We start from the raw sequence: 15,558 nt of genomic DNA, 5'->3' as shown, positions 1-15,558 counted from the left end.
TTTGCAACTGTGTCATCCAGCGGCAGTGTCCTGCGCCAAGCTGCAGTTGCAACCCTTCTTGGAGTTCGCAGTAGCGACACCACACACACGGTAGGTCTAAACGGACGCAGCCTCTCTGTCTTAGTTCCTGCTCCTGTGACCTTATACCATGTGTGCATTTACCTGAGGCCTGTGACTCTAAAAGGCTCAGCCTTTTTGTAGGTTTTTGTTGCAGCGCCTCTGTGTGTGAACAGAGCCCGCTCTGCGCACTTTGTGTGAAGTTGAACCCGTGCTCATTATATCACCATATTGCTCTCCTGCCATTACTCAGCAGCGGTTGTAACACCTACTGCACGGTGGACCCCGAGCGGCGAACGCACTTTATTATTATTTTTATTTAGTGCGTTCCGCCATTACTAACATTAGTATCACACACAGCCTCAGATACCGGCGCCCTGCCTTGGCGCATTAAACTTAGGAAATGGCTCAGTCCCCAGTCTCTCTCCTCCTCACGTTCAATTCTTATCTATCTTCCTTCTGAATAACTGATCTTTCTTTCTTCCTCTTTCTTTGCTAGCAGCTCAAGCTCACAGGAGGCTGCTGCATCTACGTTTTTTCTCTTCTTCCCCGTGGGGGAACTGACCAAAATTCCTGTCAGCTTTCCCCTCTAGTGTTTCTAAGCTCCACCCACCACCCTTCTCGAACCAAAGCAGCTGCCATAAAGGGTGCTCTGCTGTTCTAAGGTGTCTGTGCTGGATGTAGGTGCTGGAGTCTGGTCAGGTGTTACCATCTTACCTGGGGAGTGGGATACTACACCTCAGGAGTTTGAAATTAAAATTTGCCGACATCACCAAAATTCCCCCTCCAAAAAGAATTGCAATACTGCAAACCTTCTAATTGGCATGAAAATGGTGTCCTAGGACTGTATTGAACACTTTTAAGTTCATTAACCCCTTCACGACATGCGCCATACTAGTATTGCTTTGCGGGTACTGCGTTCCCGCAAACAGCAACTATTATGGTGGCACGATTGCGTGGACTCACGCTGGGTGACGCAGCGATCGCATGTGGATGTCACTTGTATGTGACAGCTGAAACCTCGCAACGATGCTCACAATAGGTGCTAGCACTGATTGTGGGCATTTAACCCCTCTGATGCTGCTGTCAGTACTGAGAGCGGCATAGAGAAGATTGCGTTGTTCCGGTGGTCTCCATGGAGACCCCCGGCTCCAAGATGGCCATGGGGTCCTTCTGAGTCCTGCAGGGAGGTGGCTTCACAATGCCTGCTGAGAACAGACACCAGAAAGCCACACTCACTGCCTGTCAGTTTGATGATCTGACACTGTGCTATGCAAAGTGTAAGATCATCAATCTGACATGGTATAGCTATGTCCCAACCTGGGACAGTGTTATAAAGTTAAAAAAAATTTGAATATGCAAAAATATTTTTTTTAAATCCCTAAATAAAGAAAAAAAATAAATATTTTTCCAATAAATGCATTTATTTATGCAAGTGAAAAAAACAATAAAATTACACACTTGGTATCGCTGCATCCATAATGACCAGCTCTATAAAACTGTACCACTAATTAACTCCTTCAGTGAACACCGTAAAAAAAAATGAAAAACTAGGCAAAAACTATTTTTTAGCATCATACTGCCGAACAAAAAGTGCAATAAAACGCAATCAAAACGATGGATGTCAATAAAAATGTTACCGCTGAAAACGTCATCTTGTCACGCAAAAAACAAGCTGCCATACAGTGCCATCAGCAGAAAAATTAAAAAAGTTATAGCTCTCAAAATGTGGTGATGCAAAAACTATTTTTTGCAATAGAAAGCACCTTTTAGTGTGTGTGACAGCTGCCAAACATAAAAACCCACTATAAAAACCCACTATAAATAGTAAATCAAACCCCACTTTATCACCCCCTTAGTTAGGGAAAAATAATAAAATAAAAAAGTATTTATTTCCATTTTCCCATTAGGGTTAGGGTTGGGGCTAAAGTTAGGGTTACAGTTGGGGCTAAAAGTTAGGGTTGGGAATAGGGTTAGGGTTGGGATTAGGGTTAGGGGTGTATTAGCGTTAGGTCTATGGTTAGGGTTATGGTTAGGATTTCCACTCTTTAGGCACATCAGGGGCTCTCCAAACGCGACATGGCATCTGATCTCAATTCAAGCCAATTTAGCATTGAAAAGTCAAACGTCGCTCCTTCCCTTCCGAGCTCTGCCATGTGCACAAACCGAGGTATACCCCCACATTTGGGGTATCAGCCTACTCAGGACAAATTGCACAACAACATTTGGGGTACAATTTCTCCTGTTACTCTTTGGAAAATAAAAAATTGGGGGCGAAAAGATCATTTTTGTGAAAAAAATATGATTTTTTGTTTTTACAGCTCTACATTATATACTTCTGTGAAGCACTTGGTTCAAAGTGCTCACCACACATCTAGATAACTTCCTTAGGGGGTATACTTTCCAAAATGGTGTCACTTGTGGGGGTTTCCACTGTTTATGTATATCAGGGGCTCTACAAACGCGACATGGCGTCCAATCTCAATCCCAGCCAATTTTGCATTGAAAAGTCAAATAGCGCTCCTTCCCTTCCGAGTTCTAAACAGTGGTTTACCCTTACATATGGGGTATCAGCATACTCAGTACAAACAGCACAACTTTTGGGGTCCAGTTTCTCCTGTTACCCTTAGTAAAATAAAACAAATTGGATCTGAAGTAAATTTTTTGTGAAATAAAAGTTAAATGATAATTTTTTTAAAACATTCCAAAAATTCCTGTGAAGCACCTGAAGGGTTAATAAACTTCTTTAATGTGGTTTTGAGTACCTTGAGGGGTGACGTTTTAAGAATGGTGTCACTTTTGGCCATTTTCTGTCATATAGGCCCCTTGACATGAAAGACAAGAAGTAGATGACTGCCTGAGCATGGGCCAATGACCGAAGAGTGTATTAGAAAGCAGACTGTCAGGTAGGAAAATGGTTCTAGCAAATGGTGATATAATTATTGGCTTCAGCAATAGGTAAATGGATGTCAGCATTGAACCATGCCTGATTAATCCTGGTCTTCATGGGTATGACAAAGCTACTGGCTGTGCTAAATACTATCTCTGACATTACACTGGAAGCTGGAGGCTGAGAGCAAACTGAGCCAGTTCTTTCCACTTATCCAAAATGTTGACCAAGAAATTCAAGGGATCAGGAATCATGATATCTGCCTGATTAAAGGGACAGTCAAGGATCGACTCAATCTAGCAGTTCAGCTGGTTCGTCTCTACATGCTGCAGTGTATCAGGTTGTCAGAATGGCAGATAAAACTAGTCCATTATGTAAAAACATAAGGTTGCTGTTGCTATAACTGCTTTGCCACCAGTTATGAACATAATGCTAGCAAAGGCAGGGGAGAATTGGGTCTGTGGGGATCGCAAAGAGGTCTGTTTGTCAATTGTGCATTCAGTAGGCATCTGCTCGGTAAAAGCTTTGTAGAGCAAATAACAACATTTATCCTTCCTGGTAATACACAATTTCTGCTGCCTTTCATAAGTCAGAAAAATTCCCCCATTTTGCTTTTATACCAAGCGTCTTAAATCATGGCTATCAAGTGGTCATCCCTTTTCTTGATGCTAACAATATGCCTGACATGCCACAATCATCAAGGCATACAACTTGTCATGCTCACCAGTATGCCAAAGAGAAAAATGTTTTCTATTTTAAATGGATTTAATAAATGGAAATTGTTTTTAAGGAGCTGGAAGAACATTTTTCTATTATGGTTACCACGTTTATCTAATGGAGTTCCGGGCTTTGCCCCCTTTTTCTTCTGAGTATGCCAAAGACCTCATTGATTTATTTTCATCAGCCCACTGCAATGGTTCATTGTCATGACTTGCATCATCATATTATTCTTCACTCTAATTGTCAGGCTCATCCACTGCCTGTTCCAAGCCTATGTTCACCTTGACATCCACCTGTTGCTGCTTATCCTCCTCCAAATCCTGCTGCTGACAACATAAACCTTGATGCCCCCAAAAAAGGTGATGATGAGCATTTGCAACTTGGTGTTCTTGCACCATTCCCTCTTGCATTAAGGGGGTGACATTCTTGGTTACACACTTGTCCGTATTAACAAATTTGATCCTCCTTTGAAAGGCTTTAGTATGTGACACACGTCCTTCATGAGCTGCCAGTGTCCAAAGAAACCCATTCTCCAGTTTTGCTGCTGCCTGATATAGTCTGCCACTGCTTATTGCTGCTCATACAGATGCTGCAATATACAGTATGCAACATTGAATTGAAGTGGGTTGTGATGTTGGAGATCAGGTGGCTAACTGTTCATCTCCACCAATAGAAAAAAACAATCAGTTCTTCTGGTGAAGTATCTTTCTTAGTTTCATTGGTGCTATGTGTTTTGGGACTAAGGGGCAGAAGTGAAACAGGTGTCATAGATGGAAAGGAAATTCTTGGTTTTACAACTTTAAGTGTTATATTGGCAGAGAAGGTGGACTATGAAGAACACTGACTCAAATTGATAGTGTCGCTGTTTGAGACTACATGATCCTGCTATCATTGAAATGAACTATGTGACATATTTTTCATTATGCCCTTTGCTTAATTCCTTCCCCTGTGACATGCTGGCTAGAGGAAAAGTAGGACAATTGTGACTTGTATTTTGTACTACTGCCAAGACGAATGTGGCCAGAAGTGCTGGTGGTGCTGCTACCAGCAGCTGCCACCATTTTTTGCCATGGTATGGGTGTTTTTTTTTATCTTGGCACCACATCCACTGTAAGTGCCATATTTTAGTTTAACATATATTTTGGACAAAAGGTTTATTACCAGCTAAACCTAACCAAACCTTGAAAACTATATAATAAATAAAAAATCAAAGGAAGGGCTCACGTGATATCTAAAAAGCCTAATGCAACCCCAACCTGCATATAATATTGGTGTGGAGTATTTTCAACCAGATATTGGAGGAAAACAACCAGGGAAGGTATGCTTAGCACTATTCTCAATGCTGGACAAAACTGAGTTAACGCTAAAAATGAATACCCCGTTTTTTTTGCTTCTGCTTAATTTTTTCTGTGCTGGAAAAAATTGTTCACCACTGAGCAGATTGCTAAATGTGACTGCCCAGTTTTTTCCTCTGGTCTTTGTCTCAAAACATGCTGTACTTTCACTGCATTCTGGCAAGCAATCCTTGCAACAGTCCTACAGGTTTCAGCAGCTGATTTTGAACTATTACTTTGTGTATATTCTACTTCAGTTGTAGTGACTGGATACAACAAACAAACATGAAAGTCTTATTTTTTCACCTTTCCACTAGATCCTTATTTCAGTACAGAATAATGCTTTGTGACACACTTATTATTATTATTATTATTTATTGTTATAGCGCCATTTATTCCATGGCGCTTTACATGTGAGGGGGGTATACATAAAAACAAGTACAATAATCTTAAACAATACAAGTCATAACTGGTACAGGAGGAGAGAGGACCCTGCCCGCGAGGGCTCACAATCTTCAAGGGATGGGTGATAATACAGTAGGCGAGGGTAGAGCTGGTCGTGCAGCGGTTTGGTCGATCGGTGGTTACTGCAGGTTATAGGCTTGTCGGAAGAGGTGGGTCTTCAGGCTCTTTTTGAAGGTTTCGATGGTAGGTGAGAGTCTGATATGACTGACTTAGTATTTATTCTTTTTTTTTTGCTAAAAAATCAAACGTAATATTGGTGCGGCATGTATGCGTCTCCAATTTGACAATTAAAATAGGTGTGCCAAAACATACCTTCACTGTTAAATGTGTCAAATTACTTTAATAATTTATATTTCAATGTGTTTATATATATAGGGAATTTAGATTGTGAGCCCCATCGGGGACAGTGGTGGTGATGTGTGCAAATTGTAAAGCGCTGCGGAATATGTTAGCGCTATATAAAAATAAAGATTATTATTATTATATTTTACTGACTCAAATGCTTTGTCAAAGCAAATTAATTACCACGGCCCAAAATGATACATGTAACAACAAGAGATGTCGGGAGGTAGGAATACATCCTCAAAATCCAGCAACAGTCAACAGGATGACTATATTGGGTTTTAAGGAAAAACGAATATTCCACAAAATCCAGATATGTAAGCAGGAATACTATCTACCACACAAAGTATGTATGCTGCAAACTATTTTGTTTGCATATCTGTTTGACTATTCAAATTTTAAATCTGGATATGCCTTGCAAATACATCACTCTAGCTTGTTTTCTGGATGTGTACATACCTAAAACCTCTTTTTACGTAATTTTTGGGAAAGATAGTCAAATTTATCTTTTAAAAATGTAGACAGTTAGCTATGCATGGTTTTGCACTTCTGCTTTACTAGTCAAATTTGACAAACATACATGCCACACCTACACTGTGACCTGCAGCCACATTTTTTGGTACCTATCAAACATTTCTTATTACATATTTTTAGCAAGGGTTGGATAATAACGATTGAAAAATTTGGCAAAAGTTAATCCCAGTGTATATTAATAGAAAAAGTAGTAATGGCAAAGGATAGGGTGGCATAAAAAATGATACCATGGCTAAGAATATAGGAGTAATTAGCAGCAGAAGCAGAAACACTACTGGCACCAGCCATTTGAGCAGTAGTACTAGCAAACATGTTGTGGCGACCAAAAAAACTTAATTCTGATGTTTTGACTTTTTCTCCTTACTCATTTTAGCGATCAGGTTTTTTTTTATATTGCTAGATCGAGCGATTCTGAACACGGCGATACCAAATATATATATTTTTTAGTTATTGTTTTATTTTGAATGTGGCGAAGGGGGGTGATTTGAACTTTTATATATTTTTTTAAATATTTTTAATATTTTTAAAAACTTTTTTTACTTTTAGCATGCTTTAATAATCTCCATGGGAGACTAGACACTGCCATAATCCAATTGGCTCTGCTAGATACAGATAATGATCAGATCGCCTGTATGTAGCAGAATTGCTCACTTGCTATGAGTGCCGACAACCGGGTGGCGCTCATAGCAATAAGTCAGTGACAATGATAGAGGTCTGCGGGAGACTTCTGGTTGTCATGACAACCCATCGGTGATGGGCGGGATTTCCGGTGCGCTTGCCTGAAGTGCATATTAAATGCTGCTGTCAGAGTTTGACAGCAGCATTTAACTAGTTAACAGGGGCAGGTGGTTCGCGATTCCACCTGCGGCTGTTAGAGGCACATGTCAAAACAGCTGACATGCATCGAAAAAGATGTAGGCTCAGCGCCAGAGCCCACATCAAAAGGAGTGTTCCGACATTGGCGTATTATTATACCTGATATTGGAAAGGAGTTAATAGACCATGTTGACAGTGATATATTAATTTTATGAATATAAAATGTCCTGCAATAAATAGTCATATGTATAGTAGTAAGCCATGCTCAACACAATATCATTGTCATAGGAAACAGTGGCTATCTGGGAATACTTTCAGCTTTCAGTCTCAGTGGAAAAAGTAAATTTAATTCTTGAAGATTGTTTGTACAAATAGCCTCTACTATCAATTGTTTGGTCGCCGGGGTTCTAATTTCCTGACAGACAATGTAGTGCCAGTTTTGGTGATGGAGGATCTAATCCCGGGTAGTCTAGTGAGGGATCATCCTTGGCTTCCATTTCCTGAACAGTTTGGAAGACTAAAGCCCCCGTTACACATAGCGATATCGCTAGCAATATCGCTGTAACGTCACCGATTTTGTGACTTTATAGCGATATTGCTAGCAATATCGCTGTCTGATACTTACCTCCGACCGGCTCCCCCGCTGCTCATCGCTGGTCGCGCGAGAACGTCCTGGACCATTTCTCGTTGGGCGCTTCCTGCTGGGCTTCCTGTGGCGCCGATGAGCAATGCGTGGACGCATGTGGGAGGACGTCAGGATCGCCGCGTCTGACAGGTAAGTAGCGACCCCCGACCCCTGCTATGTCGCTGGTGAGATCTGCCTGTGTGGCAGCTCACTAGCAACCACTTAGCGATGCACTAGCGATCCAATATCATTGTCGGGATCGCTGGTGCATCGCTAAGTGTAACGGTACCCTAAGGGCACAGCAAGCAAAGGATCTCAATATGAGACACAGCGTGCAAAGGAAAAAGGTGGAAATTGAAAGAAAAATTTGAAAAAATATTTTTTTCCTTATTTTCTATTATTATAGTTTTTATTCAATTTTAAGAAATCATAAATATACGCTACATAATTCACATTTATACACAATAAATGGTTCTTTGCGGCAAATTATACATATGTGACTTGTATAAATTGTTGGCTTTAATTAAAGTATTGTTTTAAGCTGTGTAGAAGTTTCTTCCCTTCCCTATATAAGGGAAGTGGCTCTGTGTAACATACTATACCTAATGGAGGAGTCAGCCCAACTTTGAAATCATTGTATGGATGAATAATGATCCAGAGAACTTACAGCCTTGTCTTTACTTTGTGGCAGCGCCCTGGAATTTCCTGTTTGGTTTGATGATTTGAATATGTTGCATGTCTTCAGTAGGTCCAAAGAGTTTCTCTTTAAATTAGGAAAAAGCAAGCATTTAATGTGTAAAACCTGAAAGATGTGAAACTTTTTCCAACTCTAGATTTTTGAAACAAAAAAGCCTTATTCGTACATATGAGATGTGAGTGAAATATATGCACAATCACAGGTAATAAAAACAAGGGAATAAAATGTAGCTATACTATTACAATAAAAAAGTCAAATGCCACCACAGTATTGCCACCATTAGTTAGACCATTTTGTAAACATTGTGCATCTAAATAGAACAGAACTAGCCTGCGGAGGACAATGGGATATTTCAATGCATACTCCAATAGAAGGATGAAAAATTAGCATTACCAGATATCTTTATCACAGTGCCCTGTGGCAGAAATGAAATGTAGGTTTGAAACCAAATCTCCCTGAACCTTTTTAAGAGAGAAACTTTGGGAAAAAACGCCTCTAGTGGTTACTGATATTGATCAGTAAAAAGTAATCTGTTTGGGTTTAGGGGCATGCCAGTACAAATTATGGAGCATGTTCCTTCCTCTCTAAGGGAAGTCTTAGTTTTTATCCCTCTGTTCATATGTAATTCCCATCAGGACACTGATCAAATGCCCATTTTGTGTGCTTTGGTTTATATTAAGCTGTTTACAGTCACATTTATAAATGCAGGAGCAATGGACACTTAATTATATATATATTCTAATTACAACCTAACTCTTTTCTGCCGCTCTAGTCAAAATGTTTCCATTGTGTAGCCATCGTTTTTCATTTCTAATCATTATTTGATTCCCTGTGGCTGCCTGCTACTTATTTGTACTAGCACCATTCATCCATTGAGACCTTTCCATCTGTCACACAGCTTTGCCTTTTCCCCAGAAGCTTCATTCTCCTGCTGTGACATATTTGCTGTATCTTGGTTTGGTTCGATATTAGTAAGCCTTTTTAATTTTTAGTTTTAGTTTGGATAAATGCCAAATTGGTGTTATTTCACATCTGAAATGGCAACACATGTGATATTAGTTTGATTAAAGTTAAGCTATCATGAAGATATATAGAGATGACCCAAAAATAAACATATTCATTTTTTTTTCTTACGAATGGGTCATTGTTGTCATATTCATATTTTTAATATTTAATCTTCCTGTACTTTGCAGTTAGATTAGAAAATTGCTACAGATTTATCAAATTGTTTTAATTATGTATAAAACCAGAAAAGACTTTATCAGGAATACAATTGTAACTATCCCAAATCTTATCATCAAAGGATTTTATTTGGCCACAATCAAAATAAAATGGACCAAATATAAGCCCTTTAAACTTATGGGACAAAGCAGGACAGTCATGCCTCTTTGGTAGTCTATGTTTTTGGGTCTATAGCGGAAATTATGAAAATGAATTTATACAGCAGAGGTTAGCTTATAAGTAAAACTAATTTGTTCAATTCAAATGCTAATAATTTGACACTTACACTGTCTGTTTTTTGGGCTTATTTTACATTTTGTACCTTTGGTAGCCAGAACAATTTTTAACACTTTTTTTAAATGTACAAAAAAAATCTAAATTTCAAATTGATATTAAAACCCAATACCCATGTAATTTCTGAAAATAGACATCTAGTACATTGTCACTTTAAAAACGCAAACACCATTATGCATAAAAAATAATTAGTGGCTAAAAGTATGACCTAGGCATAAAACTAGATACACCATATCTATTTCCAAAAAATAAAAGTTTATTATGTGCAGACACCAAACATTTCACTTATGGCTACGTTTACATTATATATCATAAAATCATGAGGTCAAAAATCTGGTTTTATGCTGGAAAATTCAAATTTTGCATGTGTCACTTTAAATCACTGTATGTAACAATAACTTTCGTGAATTCTCTCTCTGGCTTTCCTCTGGTGATTACTGAAGGTAGTGGAGCTGGTCAGATCGACAGAGGGGTTGCGAGTTCTCTTTCTGGGCTCCGTCTGGTGGTTACTGGAGGTAGTGGAGCTGATCTGATTGACAGAGGCTTGCCACCTGATAATGAGGAAGACGATTGGAGATCTGGGGTTTCTGATTGGGATTTAAGACAGCTGACTCCCTCTATCCCTGCTGGTGATTTTCTTCCTGTGCCTTCTGAGGTCGGAAATTCATTGCTCTGCGTTGGCTGGTCATCCAGGTATTTTTGGTACCAGAGATTTGTTGAGTCGGTATTTTTGGTGACCTGTCTTATCTCGAGATGTCAGGAATTTTGTGCAGTCCTGTGGGACTTATTCTCGGTCCAAGCCCTGTTCTCGTTCTAGTGGGTTGTTGATGCCCCTGCTGGTGCCCAGGAGGCCATGTACTCATATCTCAATGGATTTTATTTCTGATCTTCCTGTCTCTCAGAGAATGACTGTTATCTGGGTGATCTGTGATAGATTCTCTAAGATGGTCCATCTTGTACCACTCCCAAAGTTGCCATCTTCTTCTGAGTTGGTGCCCTTGTTTTTACAACATGTGGTTCGGTTGCACGGGACTCCTGAGAACATTGTGTCAGACAGAGGAGTCCAGTTTGTTTCCAGATTTTGGAGAGCTTTTTGTTCCAAACTGGGAATTCAGTTATCTTTCTCCTCTGCATTTCATCCTCAGGCCAATGGGCAGACTGAGAGAACAAACCAAACTTTGGAATCCTATTTGACCTGTTTCATATCTGCTGATCAGGATGACTGGGTCTCATTTTTGCCCTTGGCCGAATTTTGCTCTAAACAATAGGGCTAGTTCTACCACTTTGATGTCGCCCTTTTTCTGTAACTTTGGGTTTCATCCTCGATTTTCTTCAGGGCAGGTGGAATCTTTGGCCTGCCCAAGTGTGGATTCTGTGGTAGAGACAATGCAGCAGATTTGGGACCAAGTGGTGGGTAAGTTGTCCCACTCTCGGGAAAAAGCCCAACGGTTTTCAAACCGGCATAGGACCATTGGTCCCCGGTTTAAAGTGAGTGATATGGTTTGGTTGTCTTCAAAGAATATTCCTATGATGGTTGCGTCTCCATAATTCAAGCCAAGATTCATTGGACCTTATAAGATTTTGGAAATCCTTAATCCCGTTTCTTTCTGTTTGGCTCTTACAGTTACATTTAAGATTCATAACGTGTTCCATAAATCCTTGTTGAAGAGGTTTGTAGAGCCAGTTATTCCTATGGTGGAGCCTCCTGACCCTGTATTAGTTAAAGGTAATTTGGAGTATGAGGTCGAGAAAATATTAGATTCTTGTTTGACTAGACGGAGACTCCAGTACTTGGTCAAATGGAAGGGTTGTGGCCAGGAGGATAATTCTTGGGTCTCTGCTTCTGACATTCATGCCGAATGATTGGTTCGTTCTTTTCACCGGGCCCATCCTGACCGGCCTGGTGGCGTGGATGAGGGTTCGGTGACCCCCTCCTCAAGGGAGGGTGCAGTTGTGAATTCTCTCTCTGGCTTTCCTCTGGTGATTACTGAAGGTAGTGGAGCTGGTCAGATCGACAGAGGGGTTGCAAGTTCTCCTTCTGGGCTCCCTCTGGTGGTAACTGGAGGTAGTAGAGCTGATCTGATTGACAGAGGCTTGCCACCTGATAATGAGGAAGACGATTGGAGATCTGGGGTTTCTGATTGGGATTTAAGACAGCTGACTCCCTCTATCCCTGCTGGTGATTTTCTTCCTGTGCCTTCTGAGGTCGGATGTCTCCTGCTCTTTCCCTGCATGGTTCAGCTAAGTGATTCATTTGCTATTCTGTTTGCATTTGATCAGGTTTTGTCTATCTCTGTTTTGTGCGGGTCAGCCAGCTCAGGTTGGGTCTGTGCTGAATCACTGCCCATATGTTTCTGCTTGTGCCAGTTTGTTTTGTCCCATGTTATATTGGTCTTTTTTTGCTTTGCTTTCAGAATATACCAGAGTGCTGATATATTGGGGGCAAAGTCATGCGACTTCAGTGTTTTTGTGCATCGCACATGTTGGACTTTTTGCAGAGTTTTTTGCGTGATTGCAGACAGTCTCTTTCCTTTCCTGTCCTGTCTAGTCAGTGTGGGCCCCATTGTTTTCTCAGCCTATTTTCTGCCTGCGTTTGTGTTTTCATCTTGTCTCACCTACAATATATGTTTGGGGGCTATCTATTCCTTTGGGGTCTGCTCCGGGGCAGTTTAGATTTCCCCTTTCTTACTTTAGGCTTAGTTAGCTCTCTGGCTGTGCCAAGGCATCTAAGATCATCGTAGGTATGCTCCATGGCTACTGCTAGTTGTGTGGACAGGATCAGGGGTCTGCATATGCTTAGTTACCAACCTCTCTGGTTTTCTGTGGCTTAGCCTGGCCTGCTATCCTCCTCGGTTACCCATTCATAACAAATACCTTTATATTGCCTTTATATATTCCAGTGGTTCTAGGACTGTTTTTTCCATGACACATTGTTTGTATTGTGTATATTTTTTGAATTTATTAAAAACAGACTAAAATTTATAAAGAATTTAGAAAAATTTGCACTTTTCAATATCGCAACGTGTCTGCCCTTAAAGGGAACCTGTCACCTGTTTTGGCCGCTATAAGATGAGCCCACCCCCTTTCAGGGCTTATCTACAGCATTCTATAATTTTGCAGATAAGCCCCCAGTCCGAACTGAAAGATAAGTAAATTAAGCTTTATTATTCTCAACCCGGGGGCAGTCCGATCCGATGGATGTCGCAGGTTCAGGTCCGGCACCTCCTCTCTTCTTGCGACGTTGCCCTCCTTGCTTCCTCGTTCTCGGCATCACACTTCTGCGCAGCCATACTTCTCTGCCTTGTTGAGGGCAGAGCAAAGTACTGCAGTGCTGCAGGCGCTGGGAAAGGTCAGAGAGGTGAGTATAATAAAACTTATTTTTCTTATCTTGCAGGTGAGACCAGGGGCTTATCTACAGCATTAGCGGTCAAAATAGGTGACAGGTTCCCTTTAAGATAGTTACATCAATTAAAATTATTAATAACTTCTTATTCTTTTACAGCTATTTTCTGATTATATTGCTTTTTATACACAGGGTTTTTTTGTGGAAATTAGTACTTTTTAAACTTAGCATCAAATTTTCAGTAATTTTTCAAAATCATACTTTTAGGGGTCATTTCTGCTCTCCAGTGCCTTTGAGAAGTGTTTATGTTAGAAACCAATACAAATGACTCATTTTAAAAGTACAACCCTTATAGTATTCAAAATAGTATTAAGGATTTAGGAAGTTAGTTAAAATGTAGTTTAACCTAAAATTGTTCATTTTCACAAGCAGTAATAAGATGGCATTACCAAAAATGTGGTTGTGTTGGGGTGCATAGCAAAACAGATAAGGAAAGGAATGCCATTTGACTTCTGGAGTGCAAATTTTGATGAATAGGTTTTCTTTCACCCTATCAGAGCTCATGCTGTATTAGTACAAAAAAGCCCTCAGAAATCACTTCATTTTAGAAACTACAACTCCAGGGAATTCATTAAAGGTTCTAATGCACATCTTTACCCAACAAATGTTTCACAGATTTTTCTTAGCATTGGCCTGAGGAAAATAAAAATTATTTGTTACAATATTGTACAGATTTAACTCAATACCTTAATACATTTCCTGTTTCTACGACCTCCGATATTCCTGCTGCTGAATCCTACATCATGGGATTTTCTAAAATCTGGCAGGATACCAAGATGACCATATTAAAATCCTCTGAACTGATGAAAAGACATGCAAACAAGAGATGTCTGGATCCGCCTCTATTTCATCTTGGGGCAAAGTTTGGTTGTCTTCTAAGTATGTCTGTATCAAGATACCCTCATATAAATTAGGTCCTCACTTCATCAGTCCCTTTGAGGTTCTAAAACAGATAAATTCAGTAGCCTACAAGCTCAAACTCCTGGCCTCTTTATGGAGTCTGAATTCATTCCATGTTTCTCTCCTGTCATCCTCAGTCCTTTCTTCAAAGATCCTGGTACCACTCCTTCCTATCCAGCTGTAACCTGGGGTCCATGCACTGCACGCAGATCTCTGGACACTGTGCTTAGGATGTACGTGCGCTCCCTCCTTCTTAAAGATGCTGTGCGTGCAGTTCTAAAATGTCCCAAGCCAATGACTTGGAAACACTTATCATTTCAGGCACCTCCACCTGCATGTAGGTGCCTGTGCAAAATTGTTAGTTTGTTCTCTACACGCTTGTTAGTTCTCAGGGCCTTGTCCGCTAGTACCCACAAGTTCTGCTAGTTTCTGTGCTAACATCCTTGCTAGTACCTGCCTTGTAAGTCTGTATTTCAGCTGGTACCCACCTGCAACTGCCGTGCCAGTCTTTATGACAATGTAGGACCATCTTGAATGGTATCACCTTGCCACTGGTGGCATGGCTTTTATGCTTTTTCTATCAAAAAATAGTGTTTGCTAAGTTCCCTATGTTATTTAAATACACTTTTGATTTTTACTTACTTAGCTACAGCAGAGCTTATGCTCATTTTGTTTCTTGTAGGTTTTGTCAACATCATTAAGCTAATGGATGGGGATTTGGTGGCAAGGTAACACTAATTTGAGGATATTAATTATTTATTTGGTCTGCGACCTCTAGTTTTCAATACAGCTTATAATGGCTTTTCACAAAGTTTACTGTTTCAAACAATTAAGTATTTACCATTTTATGCAATACGGACATGGACAAATCATACTCCATAGGGCAAGTTGTTGAAAAACAGATGTAAATGAACAATAACTTAGAATATTTTATTTTTTTGGTGTTAGGATCACCACATAGTTGGAGCCTTATTACAAATGGTTGACCTTGCTGTCTCATGAAAATGCTGATTGGAACCGACAGGAGACAAAGAGGCACAATACTGCTACTACTTTGTTTTAGCTAACTGCAGAAGACACAGCAGTTCTGCCCCCACCAACTAAACATTGATAAATTCTAAGGATTATGCAAATGTTCATGCTGAGATAACGACATTGAAAGTAAGGGTACCATTACACCTAGCGATGCACCAGCGATCCCGACCAGTGATATGACGCAGTCAGGATCGCTGGTGCATCGCTAGGTGGTCGCTAGTGAGC

This window comes from Dendrobates tinctorius, unplaced genomic scaffold, assembly GCF_039654945.1.
Source record: "Dendrobates tinctorius isolate UK_male_01 unplaced genomic scaffold, ASM3965494v1 ptg000111l, whole genome shotgun sequence".
Taxonomy (NCBI): Eukaryota; Metazoa; Chordata; class Amphibia; order Anura; family Dendrobatidae; genus Dendrobates; species Dendrobates tinctorius.
Note: the sequence above shows the minus strand (reverse complement) of the source record.